The sequence below is a fragment of the Rhinatrema bivittatum genome, chromosome 3, assembly GCF_901001135.1.
Source record: "Rhinatrema bivittatum chromosome 3, aRhiBiv1.1, whole genome shotgun sequence".
Classification (NCBI taxonomy): Eukaryota; Metazoa; Chordata; class Amphibia; order Gymnophiona; family Rhinatrematidae; genus Rhinatrema; species Rhinatrema bivittatum.
Genome location: NC_042617.1, coordinates 531,115,377 through 531,138,563, shown reverse-complemented (window position 1 = coordinate 531,138,563; position 23,187 = coordinate 531,115,377). Strand labels below are relative to the sequence as shown.

The 23,187-nt window shown below is 47.5% G+C and overlaps 1 protein-coding gene across 3 annotated transcripts in view; it reads right to left on the bottom strand.

The window, feature by feature from the left end:
• The window catches only part of AGBL5 (ATP/GTP binding protein like 5), a 740,606-nt gene that overhangs the window by 212,581 nt on the left and 504,838 nt on the right, over positions 1 to 23,187 (bottom strand). The window lies entirely within an intron of this gene.

Below are 23,187 nucleotides of genomic sequence, written 5' to 3'. Positions count from 1 at the left end.
CCTCATTAGTAAACACAGAAGCAAAGAATTCATTTAGGGGCGGATTTTCAAACACTACGCGCGCGGGTACTTTTGTTCGCGCCACCGGCCGTAGCCGCACGTATCTTATAAAATCCGGGGTCGGCGCGGGCAAGGGGGCGCACATTTGTGCAACCTGCGCACGCCGAGCCCAGCGCGGCCTGCCTGTTCCCTCTGAGGCCGCTCCGATTTCGGAGCGGCCTCAGAGGGAACTCCGATTTCGGAGCGGCCTCGGTGGGAACTTTTCTTCGCCCTCCCCCCACCTTCCCCTACCTAACCCACCCCCCCAGCCCTACCTAACCCACCCCCACCCCTTACCTTTGTCGGCAAAGTTACGCCGACAAAGGTAAGTTACGTCCCCGGCAGCCCCGCTCCGTCCTCCGGTCCGGGGGGCGTGGTCCGGAGGCCTTGACCATGCCCCCGGGTCCACCCCCAAAACGCCGCGTCGTTTCGGGAACGCCCCCGGACACGCCCCCTCCCTCCCCGTTTTGAAAGCCCAGGGACTTACGCGCATCCCGGGGCTTTAGGCGCGCCGGCGCGCGAGGGCCCTGCGCGCGTAAATCCGGCAGGATTTACGCGCACAGGGGTTTTAAAATCCGCCCCTTAGTCTTTCTGCAATGGCCTTATCTTCCCTAAGAGCCCATTTAACCCCTCGGCCATCTAACAGTCCAACCAACTCCCTCACAAGATTCTTGCTTTGAATATATTTTTAAAAGTTGTTATTATGAGTTTTTGCCTCTTCTGCCAACTTCATTTCAAATTCTCTCTTAGCCTGTCTTATCAATGTTTTACACTTAACTTGACAATGCTTATTCTTTTTCCTATTTTCTTCAGATGGATCCTTCTTCCAATTTTTTAAGGATTTTTTTTTGGCTAAAATAGCCTCTTTCACCTCATCCTTTAACCATGCTGGTAATTGTTTTGCCTTCCTCCCACTTTTCTTAACGCAAGGAATACATCTGCACTGTGGGGTAGGTTTTATAAATTTATGCGCGCACGAACAAAAGTACACTGGATTTTATAAGATACGCGCGTAGCCGTGCATATCTTATAAAATCTGGGGTCGGCGCGCGCAAGGGGGTGCACATTTGTGCAACCTGCGCGCGCTGCCTGTTCCCTCCGAGGCCGCTCCAAAATCAGAGCGGCCTCGGAGGGAACTTTCCTTCCATCTCCCCTCACCTTCCCCTCCCTTCCCCTACCTAACCGACCCCCCCTGGCCCTATCTAAACCCCCCCTTACCTTTGTTGGCAGATTTACGCCTGCCGAAAGCAGGCGTAAATCTGCGCACGCCAGTGGGCTGCTGGCGCGCCATCACCCAACCCGGGGGCTGGTCCGGAGGCCTCGACCACGCCCATGGGCCTTCGTCACGCCCCGACATGCCTCCTGCCCCCCCTGAAATTTGTGCCGCCCACCCGACACGCCCCCTTTGCAAAGCCCCGGGACTTATGAGCGTCCTGGGGCTTGTGCGTGCCGCCGAGCCTATGCAATATAGGCTAGGCGCGCGCAGGGGGGGTTGGGGTAGGTTTTCGGGGGGTACGCGCGTACCCCTCTGAAAATCTACCCCTGTGCTTCTAAGATTGTATTTTTAAACAATATCTATGCCTGTTGTACACTTTTAACCTTTGCAGCTGCACCTTTCAGTTTTTTTCTAAGTATTTTCCTCATTTTATCTAAGTTTCCCATTTGAAAATTTAGTGTTAGAGCTGTAGATTGTCTCTCTTCCAGTCATTAGTTCAAATTTGATCATGTTATGATCACTATTGCCAAGTGGCCCCAAGTCCGTTACCTCTCTCACCAAATCCTGCGTGCCACTAAGAATTAAATCTAAAATAGCTCCCTCTCTCGTTGGTTCCTGAAAAAATTGCTCCATGAAGCAGTTGTTTATTCCATTCAGGAATTTTATGTCTCTAGCATGTCCTGATGTTACATTTACCCAGTCAATATTGGGGTAATTGAAATCTCCCATTATTACTGCACTGCCAAATTGGTTAGGTTCCCTGATCTCTCTTAGCATTTCATCTGTCTGATCATTTTGGCCAGGTGGACGATAGGAGTGTACTATCCCTATACTCTTACCCAACACACATGGGTTTTCTATCCATATAGATTCTACTGAGCATTTAGGGGCGGATTTTCAGAGCCCTGCTCGCGTAAATCCGCCCAAAACCGGGCGGATTTACGCGAGCAGGGCCCTGCGCGCCGGGAAGCCTATTTTACATAGGCCTCCCGGCGCGCGCAGAGCCCCGGGACTCGCGTAAGTCCCGGGGTTCTCGGAGGGGGGCGAGTCGGGGGCGTGTCGGGGGGCGGGGCCCGGTTGTCGCGGCGTTTCGGGGGCGTGTCGGCAGCGTTTTGGGGGCGGGTACGGGGCGTGGCTACGGCCCGGGGGCGTGGCCGCGCCCTCCGTACCCGCCCCCAGGTTGCGGCCCGGCGCGCAGCAGGCCCGCTGGCGCGCGGGGATTTACGTCTCCCTCCGGGAGGCGTAAATCCCCCGACAAAGGTAAGGGGGGGGTGTAGACAGGGCCGGGTGGGTGGGTTAGGTAGGGGAAGGGAGGGTAAGGTGAGGGGAGGGCAAAGGAAAGTTCCCTCCGAGGTCGCTCCGATTTCGGAGCGGCCTTGGAGGGAACGGGGGGAGGCAGCGCGGCTCGGCGCGCGCAGGCTATACAAAATCGATAGCCTTGCGCGCGCCGATCCAGGATTTTAGTGGATACGCGCGGCTCCGCGCGTATCTACTAAAATCCAGCGTACTTTTGCTTGAGTCTGATGCGCAAGCAAAAGTAGGCTGATCGCGCTTCTTTTAAAATCTACCCCTTAGTTTCTATACCCTTCCGGACATAAAGTGCTACACCCCCACCAAGTTGATCCTCCCTATCATTGCAGTATAATTTGTACCCTGATATAGCACTGTCCCACAAGAGTGGGAACAGAGAAGAGGCTGGTAACTACAGACCAGTTAGCCTCACTTCAGTGGTGGGAAAAGTAATGGAGTCACTGTTGAAAGAGAGAATAGTGAACTATCTACAGTCGGAAGAATTGCTGGACCAGAGGCAGCATGGATTCACCAGGGGAAGATCCTGTCAGACAAATCTGATTGACTTTTTTGACTGGGTAACCAAGGAATTGGATCAAGGAAGAGCGCTTGATGTCATCTACTTGGATTTCAGCAAAGCTTTTGATACGGTCCCGCACAGGAGACTGGTGAATAAAATGAGAAGCTTAGGAGTGAGTGCCGAGGTGGTGGCCTGGATTGCAAACTGGTTGACGGACAGAAGACAATGTGTGATGGTAAATGGAACTCTCTCTGAAGAGAGAGCTGTGTTAAGCGGTGTACCGCAAGGATCGGTGTTGGGACTGGTCCTGTTCAATATCTTTGTGAGCGACATTGCAGACGGGATAGAAGGTAAGGTTTGTCTTTTTGCGGACAACACTAAGATCAGCAACAGAGTGGACACACCGGAAGGAGTGGCGAGAATGAAACTGGATTTAAGGAAGCTGGAAGAGTGGTCGAAGATATGGCAGCTGAGATTCAATGCCAAGAAGTGCAGAGTCATGCATATGGGGAGTGGAAATGCGAATGAACTGTATTCGATGGAGGGAGAAAGGCTGATGTGCACGGAGCAGGAGAGAGACCTTAGGGTGATAGTGTCTAATGATCTGAAGTTGGCGAAACAATGTGACAAGGCGATAGCTAAAGCCAGAAGAATGCTGGGCTGCATAGAGAGAGGAATATCGAGTAAGAAAAGGGAAGTGATTATCCCCTTGTACAGGTCTTTGGTGAGGCCTCACCTGGAGTACTGTGTTCAGTTCTGGACACCTATTCTCCAAAGAGACAGAGACAAGATGGAAGCGGTCCAGAGAAGGGTGACCAAAAAGGTGGAAGGTCTTCATTGAATGACTTATGAAGAGAGATTGAAGAATCTAATTATGTACATCCTGGAGGAAAGGAGGAGCAGAGGTGATATGATACAGACTTTCAGATACTTGAAAGGTTTTAATGATCCAAAGACAACGACAAACCTTTTCCGTCGGAAAAAAATCAGCAGAACCAGGGGTCACGATTTGAAACTCCAGGGAGGAAGACTCAGAACCAATGTCAGGAAGTATTTCTTCACGGAGAGGGTGGTGGATGCCTGGAATGCCCTTCCAGAGGAAGTGGTGCAGACCAGAACTGTGAAGGACTTCAAAGGGGCGTGGGATAAACACTGTGGATCCATAAAGTCTAGAGGACGTGAATGAATGTGGAAAAAAGGATTTGCATTCACAAAAAAGTGGGGAGTAGCTTGCTTGTTACGGCAGTTACTACCCCAAACCAAATAAGCCTGATACTTCACTTTCAATGCATATCCAGCATAGCTCTCTGCTTCAACGGCAGGGGAGAAAGACTGATTTTTCACGCATATCCAGCATAGCTCTCTGCTTCAAAGGCAGGGGAGAAAGACTGATACTTCACTTTAAATGCATATCCAGCATAACTCTCTGCTTCAACGGCAGGGGGAATGAAGAAAAGTGGATCTCTATACAGACAACAACCAACAAGGACTGAATTACATAGTCTGGGTAAACAAATAAGCATGGGTGTAGTTTGTTTATTGCGGAGGTTACTACCCCTAACTAATTAAACTAGATATTTCACTTAGATGCAGCTCCAACACTGTTCTCTGCATTAATGGTGGGGGTGGTAGGGAAATAGAAGCAAAAGGTTACTAAGAGCCAAGAGTAATAGATAAGTATGAGAGAAAAAAAAAGTGCGAAGCTTGCTGGGCAGACTGGATGGGCCGTTTGGTCTTCTTCTGCTGTCATTTCTATGTTTCTATGTTATCCTCCTCCACAAGGTCTCTGAGATGCCAATTATGTCTATTTCATCATTCACTGTTATACATTCTAATTCTCCCATTTTACTTCTTAGACTTCTTGTTGTGGGTCCCGGCCGCACTTACTCGCGGCCAGACCCCCCTACCTCCTCCACTTTGCTGGCGCAGGGTCCCGATCGTAGCGGGCAGCAGCGCACGGGCCACAACGCCAGATGTTGGGGAGCAGCGTCGGTAAAGACATAGCAAGCCCCGCCTCTTAAAGGGGCCGTGACGCCAAGACCAGGCCGGCCCCGGAAGATGACATCATCAGCCAGGGGGATTTAAACTCCCTCTGGAGAATGGAAGACGCCTTTGCAACAGGTTCCAGTGGTAGTCTGCTGTTCTTCTGGTTTTCCTATCTTCTGGCTTGACTCGGATTGGACCTTGCTGCTCGCCGCCTGAATTGGACCTTTGCCTGGATTTGGACTTCGTCGTTCGCTGCCTGCCCCAACCAGTGGTTTGGATTTCTCTGTCTTCTGGCTTGACTCGGAGTGGAACTCGGACTGTGTTGCTTGCCGCCTGCCTTGGACCTTTGCCTGGAACTCGGACTGTGTTGTTTTGCCGCCTGCCTTGACCCTTGCCTGGAACTCGGACTGTGTTGTTTGCCGCCTGCCTTGGACCTTTGCCTGGAACTCGGACTGTGTTGCTTGCCGCCTACCTTGAGACCCCTTGCCGGATTGTGCTGCAGTACATTCCACCTTCCGGAGATGAGCACACCTAGGCGCTACTGGTGGGTATCATCCCTCGTCCCGGACCAAGGATCCACTATCATAACACTTCTGGCATTGGCATACAGACATTTCAAAGTGTGGGGGGGTTTTTGTATTAACAACCTTCTTTACAGTTGATATGGATAACTTGGTAATCTTTAGCTTAGGTGATTCTTTACTTATAAGCACATAGGCTACTTTTGCATTTACTGGAACCTCTCTATTGGGATGCCCTAACTCTCCTGTTTCATTAGTATCCTTCAAAGATACATTCCTCCGAAACATGCACTGCTGAGTGACTGTCAGCTTTCCCCCTTGTTCTAGTTTTAAAAGCTGCATAATATATTGCTTGAGTCAGTTAAGGGGTTGTGTTTGTTTTTATTGTTTTGTCTATACAGTATTATATTTTTATTGGACGGGTTTTAAGTATATTAACTGTATGTGTATGTTGTGATTTATGGGAGTGGAGGGTAGATGTGTGTGTTGTTTGTAAATTAATTTTTATTTTAAAAGGCTTTTTGAATTGTTATATTAAATGGTATTTTTTGTATATTTTTGAATTGTGATTATGATTTTTGTTACTTAATTATAATTTTTTGATTAAAGTTATTGATATTGTATTTATATATACATATAGGGGTAGATTTTCAAAGGGTTACACGCGTAACCCCTGAAAACTTAACCCTGCGCGCGCAGAGCCTATTTTGCATAGGCTCGGCGGTGTGCGCAAGCCCCGGAATGCGCGTATGTCCCGGGACTTCGAAAAAGGGGTTGTCCAGGAGCGGGGCCGTGGGCATGGTGGCGGTCCAGGGGTGGGGCCAAGTGCTCCGGCACAGCGGCTTGTGCCGGGGCATGGCGCACCAGCAGCTGGACAGCACGATGCCCAAGGCAGGCGTAACTTTTGGAACAAAGGTAGGGGGGGATTTAGTTAAGGCTGAGGGGGTGGGTTAGATAGGGGAAGGGAGGGGAAGGGGGGGCCAAAAAAAAGTTCCCTCCAAGGCCACTCCAATTTCAGAGTGGCCTTGGAGGGAACAGGGAAAGCCATCGGGGCTCTCCTCGGCTCGGCGCAAGGGGGTGCGCACGCAAGGGGGTGCACACGTACACCTTGCGCGCGCCGACCCCGGATTTTATAACATGCACACAGCAGAGCGCATGTTATAAAATCAGGTGTACATTTGTGCCGGGTAGCACGCACAAATGTACCCCACGCGCGTAACTTTAAAAATCTGCCCCATATTGTTTTTTGGATTCTTTCCCTGAGTTTTTCTGATTCTATGTTTTTAAACCCAGCTCTTTCACTACATCCTCTGGCAACAATTTCCATACTTTAATTGTATATTGGGTTAAAAAGATATTTTTTCCAATTTGTTTTAAATTTAAGAACATAAGAAATTGCCATGCTGGGTCAAACCAAGGGTCCATCAAGCCCAGCATCCTGTTTCCAACAGAGGCCAAACCAGGCCACAAGAACCTGGCAATTACCCAAACACTAAGATGATCCTATGCTACTGATGCAATTAATAGCAGTGGCTATTCCCTAAGTAAACTTGATTAATAGCCGTTAATGGACTTCTCCTCCAAGAACTTATCCAAACCTTTTTTGAATCCAGATACACTAACTGCACTAACCACATCCTCTGGCAACAAATTCCAGAGTTTAATTGTGCATTGAGTGAAAAAGAACTTTCTCCGATTAGTTTTAAATGTGCCACATGCTAACTTCATGGAGTGCCCCTAGTCTTTCTATTATCTGAAAGAGTAAATAACGGATTCACATCTACCTGTTCTAGACCTCTCATGATTTTAAACACCTCTATTATATCCCCCCTCAGCCGTCTCTTCTTCAAGTTGAAAAGTTCTAACCTCTTTAGTCTTTCCTCATAGGGGACTTGTTCCATTCCGTTTATCATTTTGGTCGCCCTTCTCTATACCTTCTCCATTGCAACTATATTTTTTTTTAGATGCGGCGACCAGAATTGTACACAGTATTCAAGGTGCGGTCTCACCATGGAGCGATACAGAGGCATTATGACATTTTCCGTTTTATTCACCATTCCCTTTCTAATAATTCCCAACATTCTGTTTGCTTTCTTGACTGCCGCAGCACACTGAACCAGCGATTTCAATGTGTTATCCACTATGACGCCTAGATCTGTTTCTTGGGTGGTAGCACCTAATATGGAACCTAACATTGTGTGACTATAGCATGGGTTATTTTTTCCTATATGCATCACCTTCCACCACATTCCGCCTCCACGGACTCCTGAGGCATATACTCTCCGACCGGGGTATCAAGTTACGGCCAGATTCTGGAGGGCATGTAAAAAATTTGACATTGCCTTGGACCTCACGTTGGCCTATCACCCTCAGGCCAATGGTCAGACAGAAAGGACAAATCGGACTCTGAAGCAGTTTCTCCAGGCATATGTAAACTCACGACAAAATGACTTGTCGAGTTACTCCCTTGGGCTGAGTTTGCTCTTAATTCTCATCTTTCCTCATCCACCAGATCCTCACCCTTCCAAGAGATATACGGATGTCAGGCCCTGCCTCCGCTTCTGCTACCTCTGTCAGTGGCCTCTCCTGCAGCACAGGCCACCGCCCAAGAGTTGCATCAACTTTGGGACGACACTAAACGACTTCTACAACAAGCTGCCCAGACGTCCAAGAAGTGCTATGATACCCATCATCGGGCAGCCCCTCATACTGATGAAGTATGGCTTAGTACTCTATTTATTCGCCTGAAACTACCTTCAGCCCGCTTCGCTCCCAGATACATCAGGCCATTTCCTGTACTTCATTGCCTGGGCCCAGTTACATACAGCCTCCGCCTGCCCACATCACTCAAGATTCATAACGCCTTCCACATCTCATTACTTCAGCAACTCTGCTTTCTGATGCACACAATTCTAGTTCCACACAGAGGTGTGGAACTGGAATTCCACACCTATCCGAATTTTCCAAAAGGGCACCTGAACCTCAACCTCTGGCATCAGAGGAGGACATCACATATCAAGTACAGGACGTCCTGGATGTACGGAAGCAAGGAAGATGATGGGAATATCTGATATCATGGGAGGGCTTTGGGCCCAAAGAAAATAGCTGGGAGCCTGCAACCAATATTCTCGATAAAGAACTGATCAGTTTCATACTTCTCACCCACGAAAACTCAAACCCCCGGGGAGGGGGTCCTAAGGGGGCTACTGTTACACTCCACGGTCGCAGACAACTGCGACCTCTGTTGCTCACCTCCTTCTCTGCCTTAGCTCCGTTGGGCAAACTCGCAGCCTCTGCCAGCTACCGCCAGCCTTGCTGCCTCTGTTCCCGGGCCCACCTGAACAGTATGGATGCTGCCGACCTCCATCTTACCCTCGGGGTTCCCTAGGCACGCGTGCACTCCCGGACCTGCTTTAACCACGTCGTGGCAGGAACCTCGGGGGCATCCCCCTCAGATGACGTCACTCATCTTGGATATTTAAACCCACCGGCCCAGACAGCCGACAACTTGGCAATGAGTTCATCATGCTGAATCCACCTACTCTCGCTTCAGTACCTGTTCCGGTTCCTGCTTCCGTGCGTGAGTCTACCGGGTACCCGCTTCCTCGGGGGCCCTTCCTTGTCTCTCGGCTATCCACTCCTTGGAGGGCCTTCGCCCGGACTCCTGCCTGCCTCGCTTCCCGAGGCTTTCTATGGAACTACTCCTTTGACTTCAGAAACTGTGAGTAACCACACTGTGAACCACTGCTGTGATAGCTACATTGGAATCCTCTCCGGTGTACCCCGCTCTGCAGACCATTGCCGTGATATCACTAGAGGATCCCTCTCCGGGTCTACCCCGCTCTGCGGACCTTTGCTGTGATATCCTAGAGGAACCCTTGCCGGTGTACCCCGCTCTGCGGACCACTACCGTGACCTCCCACCCAGGAACCCTCTTCTGTACCATCTCTACAGACCCTATGTAACTTCAGTGACTGTACTTTCGCTCGGCACCCCCCACTCCTCGGGTAGTGCCGCAGCTATTGCCTGACTCCAGTTGTCCTGAGCTACCCTCTTGTGTACCATCTCTACGGACCCCGTGTAACTTCAGTGACTGTACTTTCACTCTGCGGGTAGTGCTGCACCTATTGCCTGACTCCAGTTGTCCCGAGCTGAGTCTGACGTCAGCACCTGCGCTGTCTCTCCGGGGCCCGCCTCCTGGGGTCACCCTCTCTCTCTCCTTCTCTTCTTCTTCTGCTGTATACCATCCCGCAGCCGATACCTCGCCTCCCGACGGTGAGACTCACCTCCCTTGGGCGGTACCATCTCTAACCTCGGCCAAAGGGTCCACATAACCATAAATCCTAACTGATTGGATAACTTCCTAGAGCATAAATCTATAAACTTCTATTATGGTAATTAATAAGCAATAGTAGCTTGTGATCTATCTAATGTTTGGGTACTTGCCAAGTTCTTGTGACTTGGATTGGCCACTGTTGGAAACAGGATACTGGGCTTGATGTACCCTTGGTCTGACCCAGTATGGCATTTCTTATGTAATGTTTGTCCTTACCAGCAAAATGATTTTATGCCCAAATTTTAAACATATATGTGCAGTTTTGTGTACAGTGCAATATCTTGCCCCTTCCCTCTTTCTGTCCTCCATCTCTACCTAATTTCCTCCTTCCCCGTTCCAATGCACCCTCTCTTCTGTGAATTTAAAAGCGCATTATGCCACCTCTATGTGGAACTGGAATTGTGTGCCTCAGAAAGCAGAGTTGCTTACCTGTAACAGGTGTTCTCCTAGAACAGCAGGATGTTAGTCCTCACACATGGGTGATAGCAGCGGATGGAGCCTGGCACAGAACTTTGATCTCAAAGAATCTAGTGCTTTCAGCATGCCCTACTGAGCATGTGCAGCTGTAGTCATCACCCTGCTCCCTAGGCAGAGTCCCTCAGTCAGCACAGTATTCCGTTTTGTTCTCTTCTCACAGTTTTTGTAAGTGATTTTTTCTAGAGCTGCAGCTGTTTACTTCCATTTTCTCTTAAAGTAGTTTTATTCTTCTATTTTTCCTCTTCTTTCCAACTATCTGCTGGCCGCATGGTGGGCTTTCCCCTGTGCAGCCTGGCAGTCTTATTTAAAAAACAAACTGCTCCTGCAGTTTGTTTTATCTGTATCCTCTCCTTGCTCTGTTTTTTCTCTTGTTACACGGTGCTGACAGGACTTTCTTATGCAGTATGTTGGTGCTCTGTGTAGGCCACTGAGCCTGGGAGTCGTCTGAGTTCCATGGTGGTTCACCGATCGATAAGCATCAATGGATTCAGATGGTCAAAGGATTGAGGACCATGCTGTTCCTGTGGGGGGGGGGAGGGGGGGGGGGAGTTCATCCTCCCCACATCTCAAGGAACTAGTCTGCATGGGCGGGAGCCCTTGATGACGTTTTCTCCCTTCTTGCTTGCCAGCAGTCTCCCTGAGAGAGAGGGTGAGTGGAGCCTGGGCTAGCAGCTTGCTGCCGCACCTCGGTGCCATGTCCATTAACAGCAGCCCTTGCAAAGCTGTGACCAGCACACCATTTGTCCGACTCACTGATGTCGGGACTGCATTGGGGACAAGGCCCATCTTTGGGTACCATGGTCACTCTTGATGCTGTCAAGGTCCAGGGTAATTCTCAAGGCCCAAAAAACCGAGGCAGGAGTCGGGGGCCGCGACCAGGGGTGAGGGGGTGTGTTGGTGTGACTGGCGGGGGGGTGCAAGGCAAAAGGTGCCTAGGGCATCTAATCCCCTTGAAACGGCCCTGCTATCCTGATTGCTCTAGGACAGCACACTTTACACACCTTGATGCAGTAAAGCCAGGCAGGAAGTCTGTGGAACAGAAATACCTAATCTTGTGCTAAAATAACAACAACTAGAAGAGGAAGAAAAAGTCTTCTGACACTAAATTACTCTGAAGAAGGCCAAAGAACAGTTCCTTTTCCAGAAATAGCATAAAAAAAACGAAGGAGTTGGTTCCAATAACTCTAATGCCATCTAGTGGCATATATATTTGGAAAAAGTTCCAGAGCTTGAGAAAAGCTCCTTCTAACAATGCATGCAAACCAATGTGGAAATTTAATTTTGGAGACTTATACTGTACAGCAATCTTTCATCATATACAGTCCTCAGTCTGTGTCACAAAATAAGAGGCCAGAGGTCTTCAACCATCAAAGAAATGATTTATAATAAGTGAATTATTGGTTTTACAAAAAGGATTATAGGGCAAAAAAACCTGGTACATTTTAAAAAATATATATTAATAGAATTTTGAATATTTTTCTCTTACAAAATGTAAGCCTCTACCCTCAAAATGTATCCAAGAAGTGCTGTGGTATCCAAGGAAAGAAAGTAATAAAGGCAAAAACAGTAATGGAATTTCAAGAAGCATGTAAGAAGCACAGATCTTCCTTGATGGAAGGGATACAAGTTAAAGGCAGGGATCAAATATGGTCTGTGGTACTGCAGTAGGAAGGGAAAACAAGAACATTAGATGAACCTTGTGGTTGTGCCTCAGGATATAAAATTTAACAATTTGGTTTTTGTAAGAATTGCCTTCTAGCTGTATTGCTTCTCTCTAGCCACATTCTGCCCTTACCTGCTCAAATTCATAAGATGCCGTCGTGCCATGCCACCATTTGGGTCTGCCACTGGCTGTAATATTCAACCATCACCCACAGGAGCAGCAACAGAAGAAAAAACTAAATGTAGCATCTGTGAGCTTGTGCATGCCTTCCAGGACCACTGGCAGCCCTACCCGTTGCACAGATTTCATGATAACAGGAAGTCTGTGTTGGAGGGCAGCTATGGATTGCTGCATAGTCTGTGAGTGTGTGAAGGCTCACAGGCCCCCTACTGATTCTTTTTTTTTTTTTCTGTTATTGCAGATGCTGCAGTCACCATCTATGGGGTGTGGGAGAAGGGCATATCAGGTCAGAGGAACTCCAGAGCACCCTCCTCATCACCACTACAACTGCTTAAGGGAGCTGACATTTTAAACCTGTCCCTGCAGCTGGCTGTGTATTATAAGCAAGAGTCTATGCTTTAGGATATAACATTTAACAGTTTGTGTTTCATAAGAATTGCTTTCTACCTGCATTGTTTCCCTTTTTCCACCTTCTGTCCTATCCTACTGTTTCTGAAGTGTTAAATTGTTTCACTCCTCAACCACTTGGTCTCTTAGCTTTTGCTATACAAAAACATTCCCCCACTCTCAATGTCTCTCTTCAATCTATTCCCCTTCAGTATCTCTCTTACCTTTTGGACTCCCTGTTTTGATGAGAGTTTGTCTTTCGACTTCGCTATGATTTAGTTACTACAGAGGTTAAAATACACTTTAATCTAAAATGCTACATAAATAATAGAAAAAAGAAACAAAACTAAAATGAGCCAAGCTTCACTTTAGTAGTTTATCTAAAAGTCGCCTGAACCTACTTGATGGAGTAACATTTTCAATTCAGAAATCTTCATCGATTATTCTATGAAACAGATATTCAGTGCAACATACCCCGATAAGTGTTCCACTGAATATACATGAATAAGCTACCTGGGTTACTTTAGGACAGCTATTTTTACAATCAGATTTACTGGCTAACTTTATCTGGGTAGTGTTGCATATCAGCTCATCTGCTGAAATTTAACCACATCCCCTAAATTCCTCCATCACTGTTTCTTTTTATTAGGCTACATTTTGTGCAGGTAATGAGTTACCCAGACAAAATGTTTCTGGGAAGCAGGGAACATTTTAAAACCTCATTTATTTATCTGGGTAACTTCAAAAGTTATCCAAACAAAGCCTTCGAATATTGACTTCTATATGTTTTAATCTAGCACAACTCAAAGGATCCAAGAAATGGAAACGTTTCAAGTACAGGGCTGCCACAGAGAGTGCTTTTAAAAATGTCTAAGAAAGATGTAATCCAGAGACATAAGAAACTCCCCTGACTGTACTGCCATTATTATCGAGAGTAAGGTTTCCACGTGGGAATGAGTCACTCACTAAAGACAGTTGCTTCCTTTGAGATCCAGGATGGGGGCGAAAGGAAACCTCCATCTTGGGTACAATGAAATAAATGGAATATTGGTCCATATTTTCTTGTGACATGGGCAATGGGATTTTGGCCCACAGGATGAGGAGCCTTGACAATGTACACTCCACTGCCTGTCTCTTCTGCGGAGAGCTGCAGGGAGACATCATGAAAACGTTCTGAGGAACGCTGAGAAACTCCAGAGCATAGTCATCTCTTATCACCTCCAGAACTCACTGGTCTGGTCTGATGTGATCTTGACCCACCTCTGATAAAGATACAGGCGACTCCCTATCTCCTGTTCCTGGGGGTGGGTCAGCACACCCTCATTGCGGGGGGTCGAGGGGCACCACCCCTCGAGCCCATGCCCCATCTGGGCTGCCTGGGATGAAGGACTGAGACCTATCCAAAGGTAGAGCCCTCTGAGAAGCCGCTCCTCTGTAGGGCTGAAAACGTATGAAATCCCTAACACAACTTGTTGCGCCGAATGACTGTGGTGCCTGAGTTTTATCTTTTGGTAACCGAGGAACCTGGGGTTCACCCCACTTAGTGGCCATTTTTTTCCAACTCACTCCCAAACAAGAGTGATCCTTGAAAAGACAATTTTGTAAGATTAGACTTTGAAATTGTATCGGCCGACCAATTCCTCGGTCATAGCTGATGCCTGGCTGTTATCGCCGAAGCCACCCCTCTAGCAGAAATGCAGACCAGGTGACAGCCTGCAACTGCCAAAAAAGCAGCTGCCGGTTCCATCACTGCCCTGGAATTCAAACCAGACTCATAGACTTCCTGAGAGAGAAGCAAGCAAGAGTGAGCTACCAGGAAGCAGCAAGAGGCTATCTGCAAATTAATTGTCACTGTCTCAAAGGCCTGCTTAAGGATAGCCTCAATTCTCCTATCTTACGCATCCTTCAATGCTGCTCCCCCTTCTACAGGGATAGTTGTCCGCTTGGTGACGGCACACATCTGCACGTCCTTTTTCAGAAAGCGCAACTGCTCTCTCGCCGCCAGATCCAGAGGCTACAGTGCTTCCAAGGTTCATCCCCCTTTTACAATTAGTTCCGAGGTGCCCCATTCAAGATCAATCAATTCTTGAATAGCATCCATAATGGGGAAGAAACATGATGCTTTATGCTAACAAACTAAAATGGGATCCTTCTTTGGCTCAGACATGGACTCAGCAACCGGCACCCCCAGCATCTTCAGTGTCTGGGAGATCAGAGCCGGCAACTCATCTCTATGAAAGAAACGCAACATGTAAAGGTCTACCCCTACCTGTACGACTGGCTCATAAAGGGATCCTCCAGGCGGGGGTCACTGCAGTCCCTGAAAGCCACCATTCATGTCTTGGAGACCTTGGGTTTTCTGATTAACTACCCCAAGTCCCAGCCTGTCCCATCCCTACAACTGGACTTCAACGGGGCCAGGTCTCAGGTTCGGGTGTTATTCCACCGTGATCAAGCACTCACCTTGGCTTCATTTGCAGGTGCAATTTCTCAAAGTCCTCAGGTAAGAACATAAGAACATAAGAAATTGCCATGCTGGGTCAGACCAAGGGTCCATCAAGCCCAGCATCCTGTTTCCAACAGAGGCCAAACCAGGCCACAAGAACCTGGCAATTATCCAAACACTAAGAAGATCCCATGCTACTGATACAATTAATAGCAGTGGCTATTCCCTAAGTAAACTTGATTAATAGCTGTTAATGGACTTCTCCTCCAAGAACTTATCCAAACCTTTTTTGAACCCAGCTACACTAACTGCACTAACCACATCCTCTGGCAACAAATTCCAGAGCGTTGAGTGAAAAAGAATTTTCTCCGATTAGTCTTAAATGTGCTATAAGTGGGTAAGTGCAAGGTGATGCATATAGGGAAAAATAACCCATGCTATAATTACACAATGTTGGGTTCCATATTAGGTGCTACAACCCAAGAAAGAGATCTAGGTGTCATAGTGGATAACACATTGAAATCGCCAGTACAGTGTGCTGCGGCAGTCAAAAAAAAGCAAACAGAATGTTGGGAATTATTAGAAAGGGAATGGTGAATAAAACGGAATGGTGAATAAAACGGAAACGGAAAATGTCATAATGCCTCTGTATCACTCCATGGTGAGACCGCACCTTGAATACTGTGTACAATTCTGGTCGCCGCATCTCAAAAAAGATATAATTGCGATGGAGAAGGTACAGAGAAGGGCTACCAAAATGATAAGGGGAATGGAACAACTCCCCTATGAGGAAAGACGAAAGAGGTTAGGACTTTTCAGCTTGGAGAAGAGACGACTGAGGGGGGATATGATAGAGGTGTTTAAAATCATGAGAGGTCTAGAACGGGTAGATGTGAATCGGTTATTTACTCTTTCGGATAGTAGAAAGACTAGGGGGCACTCCATGAAGTTAGCATGGGGCACATTTAAAACTAATCGGAGAAAGTTCTTTTTTACTCAACTCACAATTAAACTCTGGAATTTGTTGCCAGAGGATGTGGTTAGTGCAGTTAGTATAGCTGTGTTTAAAAAAGGATTGGATAAGTTATTGGAGGAGAAGTCCATTACCTGCTATTAAGTTCACTTAGAGAATAGCCACTGCCATTAGCAATGGTACTTGCCAGGTTCTTATGGCCTGGATTGGCCACTGTTGGAAAACAGGATGCTGGGCTTGATGGACCCTTGGCCTGACCCAGTATGGCATTTTCTTATGTTCTTACTTGCTAATTTCATGGAATGCCCCCTAGTCCTTCTATTATTCGAAAGTGTAAATAACCGAGTCACATCTACTCGTTCAAGACCTCTCATGATCTTAAAGACCTCTATCACAGTATGTTGCACCTCTTGGGGCATATGGCCGCAATGGTCCATGTCACTCCCTTTGTTTGCCTACACATGCGCAGAGCGCAATGGACTCTGCGATCACAGTGGCACCAGGCCACTCAGAGCCTTCTGGTATGCACTAAGTCACTCTGCCGCTTTGGGATTCCCTCTCATGGTAGATGACTCCATCCAACTAGGAAGTGGGGGGTTCTGTTTCAGGCTTCCCATGCTCAGGTTGTACTCACCACAGATACTTCCCACCAGGGCTGGGGAGCCCATGTTGGGGATCTTCGCACCCAAGGTCTTTGATTGCTACAGGAAGCATGGTATCAGATCAACTTCCTGGAACTATGGGCGATCTGGTACGCCCTTTGGGAATTTTAGGGTAGACTGGCTGACAAGGTGGTCCTCATCCACCCCGACAATCAGGTAGCAATGTGGTATCTCAACAAACAGGGAGGTACAGGATCCTTCCTCCTCTATCAGGAGGGAGTCCAGATCTGGTCGTGGGCCCTGTCCCAGGGCATCTCTCTCCGAGCCATGTACCTGCCAGGACAGAAGAATGTGCTGGTGGTCAACCTGAGTTGGTCTTTCCTCCTGCACGAGTGGTCTCTGAAGCAGGAGTTAGCGGACTGGATCTTCCATCTTTGGGGAACTCCAGATATGGACATCTTTCCTTCTCCTGACAACAGGGGCCTGGCTCAGCAAAATCACCCGGAGACAACTCTCCCTGAGCCTCCAAGCAACGCTGACACAAATTAGTAAGGACAGCAGGCTGAGATGCCCAAATATGGCAAGAAGCACAAAGGGCAAGGCACTTAGGCTTCTTTGCTACTGGCACCATGGATAAATACCTACTAGCAGCACCCTCCCAAAGGTGTCTGATAATTGTGCGCCCAGCTCCACGTCTACACAAGCGAGCCTGGACAGGGCATCCCAAAATAAGCTCTGTCTAATAAGTGAACCCTATGGATGTCCAAAATTTAGGCACCCAATACGCAGTCCAGGTAGGTGCCCACCTGAGCACCCACCTGGGTGAACAAGCACAAACTGATGTCAGACACTGCTTCGTGGAAGATTTGTGTATAGAAAAGTGTGCGAATTCCGCCGCAGCCTACGATGTGGCGTCTGAGCAAAGCCTAAGAGCAGGGCCTAGCCAAAAGGCTGCTCAACCCAAGCTGCTATGACTCTTCAAGTTTCCCCGGAGGCAGGAACGGATATCAGATTGGTGTGCTGAGGCTCAGAGACTGGAATGGGAATGGAATCTCTCACTCCTTTTTTTTTTATACTCTTTACCTGAGCTCAGCCTGTCCCAGTCTAGTGTTGAGTTGGTCTCCGGCTGCGGGGGGGTTGGGCAAAGGCCTTCACTGCCGTGCTCGGCTTCCTGCACCCGCTAACCTCACAGTTGTTTCTTCCTCTACAGCTAAGTCCATGCTAGAAAACCAGCTACCAGACTGAGTCACTTACTGAGGGAGAGATCCGCAGATATCGCCTCAGGAAAACTCAACTAAGGCAGGGACCATAAGGTATTACCACAGGAGAGTAGGGAGAATTAATTTCCTGCTTCTTTTCTCCTTCTAAAAATTTTTTTTAAAGCAGTCCCTAATAGGGATATGCACATGTACCATCTGCTGGAGACAGAGAATGCTGGCGGGCTGATGTCAGTGCAGGGATATATGTACCATGATGTCAGCTTTGCTCCATCTCCATCTGCTGGTAAAGGTGCATCACCCACTGGTCATGGATTAACCTGTCTGAATGCTAAGAAAGTTGTATCCAGCTCAGCTACTTACCCAGATAACTTTAAATATTGATCCCCAGATGTTCACTATGGGCCTGATTTACTAAACTTTTATTCCCATAGATATAAAATGATTAAAAAAAAAAAAAGCAGACTTAAAAGGTAATTTTAAAGGAGTTACATGTGTAAATGTAACATACTATTATATAAATTTTAAAAAGTCATTTATGTGCATAAAGTGCACTTACATATGAATATCCTATGGACAATTCAATGGCATATTTTATAGCAATTCGCAAAAGCCCACATACATGGGTATTTATTTATTTATTTATTTAATTAACATTTCTTATATACCGATATCCGTTCGCACATCGTATCGGTTCACAGTGAACATAAAACTTTGGGCATTGCCCTTACATATAACAAATAAACATGGTGAACTCAGTAACATATAGATAATCTTTGGGAGGAGCCCTTAGATATAACAAGCATCAATGGGGAGATGCTGATTATAATAATTATAACTAGAACTATATACATGAAAGTGCACAGTACAGAATCAGCAGACATAAAGGCGTTCATACCAGGATATCAATCTAACAATTCACATGGGGGTTTATGTAATAGGGGGTGAAATGGAGTAGGCTTGCCGAAAGAGCCAGGTTTTAAGTTTCTTTTTGAAAATGGGGGTATAAGTCTCTATTCGAATATCATGGGGCAGTGAGTTCCATAAGGTGGGTGCGGCAAGAGAGAAGGCTCTGTTAATAGTAGAGGAGAGTTTAAAAGATTTGATAGAATGGGCATGGAGTGTTCCTTGGAGTGCTGGGCGGGTGGGTCTATTGGATGAACGGGGTGAGATGGGGGGGTTAATCCAGTTCAGGTTAGAATTTACTAGACTCTTATGAATGATCGAGAGTGTTTTGTAAAGAATTTGTGACTGTATAGGGAGCCAGTGTAGTTGAATAAGTGTGGGGGTGATGTGGTCTCTTTTTTTTGTGTTTGACAATATCCGAGCGGAGGCATTTTGTAGGAGTTGAAGGGGCTTGGTGTGTGATGCAGGAATGCCGAGTAAGAGTGCATTACAGTAGTCGAGCTTCGATAAAATAATAGCCTGGAGGACTGTGCGGAAATCGTTGAAGTGTAGTAGGGGTCTGAGTTTCTTTATTGTTTGAAGTTTAAAATAGCAATCCTTTATTATGGATTTGATGAATGGTTTGAATGAGAGGTGATTATCACCTCTCATTCAAACCATTCATCAAATGTAGTTAATTTTCACCTGTAAATTTTCACCTGTAATTTTCACCTGTAGTTAATTTTCACCTGTAGTTAATTTTCACCTGTAAAACCCAACTTTAAGCATCTAAATACTTTGTAAAATCTAAATACTTTGTAAAATCATTCACCTGTAATTTTCACCTGTAGTTAATTTTCACCTGTAAAACCCAACTTTAAGCATCTAAATACTTTGTAAAATCAGGCCCTTAAGAGGTAATTTTTAAAAGGATTTACGCATGTAAACGCATATATTGTAGCAATTTTCAAAAGCCTATTTATGCTCATAAAAGCTTTTGACAATTAAGCCCTTTGGACTAAATTTTCAAAGGATTTATGTATGTAAACGTATCCATTTTCAAAAGTGCATTTCCGCGTATAAATCCTTTAGAAAATTACCTCCTTAGTAGGGCCAGTGCAAGGTTTTTCGGTGCCCTAGGCGAAACTTACAGCTTGCTGCCTCCCCCCCACCTTGATCACACCCTCCCTACAGGCAAATAAAATTATGCATTTATAATAAGTTAAAAAACAATAAAATTAAGAAATATAAATTATCAATAGAGTAAAACCATACTAATATAAAAAAAAAAGCAGAGCTGCTTAGCTGTAACAAGTGTTCTCCTAGGACAGCAGGATGTTAGTCCTCACATGTGGGTGACTTCATCAGATGGAGCCCAGCACGGAAAACTTCCGTCAAACTTTCTAGAACTTTGACCAAGCACACTGAGCATGCCCAGCATGCCACTATCCATGCGTGCACACGGGGTCCCTCTTCAGTCTCGTAACATATAATTATGACAAAAATAAAATAACCCAGGAAAAACCCAACTCCACGGGGAGGCAGGTGGGTTTCATGAGGACTAACATCCTGCTGTCCTAGGAAAACACCTGTTACAGGTAAGCAACTCTGCTTTCTCCTAGGACAAGCAGAATGGTAGTCCTCACATGTGGGCAATGTTACATTCGTCGGCCGCAGCAACACACGACCGACCTCGCTTATCCGGTCGAACCCCGGATCCAAGCCATCCTCTCTTGTGGTGGCGAGGAGATGCTGCCGCGATCCTCCTGGCTGGCTGGCATGCCTCCAAATCCAGCCAGGCTGGATATGACCTAGGCACACGCACGTGCCCCACGTTGGTTCTTAAAGGAACGTGGCGGGAAAAGTTCCCGCAGTTCCTTCCTGACGTCATCCAGCAGGGACTATTTAAACCTAGTCCCTGCTCATTAGCCTTGCCTCTGCACCAAGTCTCCTGAAGCTGCTGGCTGCATGATCGCTCCTCGTCCTGGTTCCTGCTCCTCTCCATTCCTGCCCTGTCCCCTTCCTTCTGGATTGTTTCCTGGCCTCGAACCACCACCGGATTCTGTTGTCTGTTGCTTGCCTCTGACCTTGGATTGTTACCGTTCTCTGCCGTTTGCTGCCTGCCTCGAACCTTAGATTGTTACTGGACTCTGCTGCTCGTTGCCTGCCTCAAACCTTGGATTGTTACTGGACTTGCTGTTCTCTGCCAGCCTCGACCCTTGGATTGTTACTGGACTTGCTGTTCGCTGCCTGCCTCGACCCTTAGATTGTTACTGGGCTTACTGTTTGCTGCCTGCCTCCACTCTTGGACTGTGTACTGGATCCTGCTGCTGACTGCTACCGGAACTGATACCGAGATCTGCCTCTCCGATGGAGAGCCTGGGAAGTCTCCTCTCAGGTAGGCCTCACTCGTCTCGGCTCAGGGGTCCACTATCCCAACAGGCAAATACCTAGCTACAGGCTGCTCTCACATAAACTGCATAAACAGCATGTAACTAGGTGCCAACAGCACAACAACTAATGATGTTAGAACAAAGGGAGTCAGCCTAAACCTGAACAAAGGGCCTGAGGTTGGAAGAGTAGTGTTTAGTTACTGGAAAGATTCTGTAAGACTGACTGACCGAAATGGCTGTCACGTCATCTTTCCCTGTCTAAGCAGTAATGAGACGCAAAGGTGTTGAGGGAACTCCATTTCGCAGCTTTGCAAATCTCATCCACAGGGACCGCTTGCAAGTGGGCCACTGAAGCTGCCATGGTCCGAATGGAGTGAGCTTTGACATGTCCCTCGAGCTGCAGTCCCGCCTGCATATAGCAGAAAGAGATGCAGTTGGCTAGCCAGTTGGACAAAGTCTGCTTGGTCACAGCAACCTGTTTTTATCGAAAGAGATGAAGAGTTGTGTGGATTGTCTGTGGCCTGCTGTTCATTCCAGGTAGAAGGTTAAGGCCCTATTGCAATCAAGGTTGTGCAGAGCCCGTTCACCCCGATGTGAATGGGGCTTAGAGAAGAAGATGATTAAGGTGGAAGTCGAACACCACCTTCGATAGGAATGTAGGACCACCCGATCGTGAAAGAACTTCGTGTAGGATGGATATGACACCAGAGCCTGAAGTTCGCGAACTCTGTGCACTGAAGTAATCGCCACCAAAAACAGGACCTTCCAGGTGAGGTACTTCAGATCACAAGCATGCAAAGGTTTGAAAGGAGCCTTTATTAGATTGGACAAAACAACATTGAGGTCCCAGGAGACTGCAGGGGGTCTCGGTGGAGGTTTCAGCTGGAGTAGATACTGCATGAAACGGCCCACTAAAGGCTGTACCGAAATGGGTCCACCATCCACCCCCTGGGTGGTAGGCCCCGATGGCACTAATGTGTACCCTGACAGAGGAGGTCTTCAGGCCAGCCTCTGAGAGATGTAGGAGGTAATCTAACAGCTTTCCACTAAAGTGAAAAACCTCTTCCACTTCAGGTTATAAGAATTCTTAGTGGAAGGTTTTTGGGACTCCAGCAAGACCTGAGACATGCCCTCCGAGAGATCCAGGGGCGGTAGTTACCCTCTTAACACCTACACCGTGAGGGATAAGGCCTGGAGGCTGGGATGGCGCAGCCTGCCCTGATCCTATGTTATTAGGTCTGGTGACATTTCCAGGTGGATCGGCTCCCACAGGGAGAGATCTTGCAGGAAAAGAAACCAGATCTGTCGAGGCCAATAGGGTGCGATGAGAATCATGGTTCCCCGGTCCTGCTGGAGTTTCAGGAGGGTCTTTGACACCAAGGGAAGCGGAGGATAGGCATAAAAGAAGCCCCTGCCCCAGTGGCGGGCAAAGGCATCTGATGCTGGCCTGCCATTCTCCCAAGTGAGGGAGCACAACTGATCTACTTCCTTGTTGTCAGGAGAAGCAAAGAGGACCATGTCTGGAGTTCCCCGAAGATGGAAGATTTGGTCTGCTACCTCCTGCTTCAGAGACCACTTGTGCAGGCGGAAAGACCAACTCAGGTTGTCCACCAGCACATTCTCCTGTCTTGGCAGGTACATGGCTCGGAGAGAGATGCCCTGGGACAGGGCCCACGACCAGATCTGGACTGCCTCCTGACAGAGAAGGAAGGATCCCGTACCTCCCTGATTGTTGAGATACCACATTGCTACCTGATTGTCGGGGTGGATGAAGACCACCTTGTCAGCCAGTTGATCCTGAAATGCCCAAAGGGCGTACCAGATTGCCCATAGTTCCAGGAAATTGATCTGACACCATGCTTCCTGTAGCAACCAAAGCCCTTGGGTGCAAAGATCCCCAATATGGGCTTCCCAGCCCTGGTGGGAAGTATCCATGGTGAGTACAACCTAAGCATGGGAAGCCTGAAACAGAACCACCACTTCCAAGTTGGATGGAGTCATCTACCATGAGAGGAAATCCCAAAGCGGCAGAGTGACTTGGTGCATACCCGAAGGC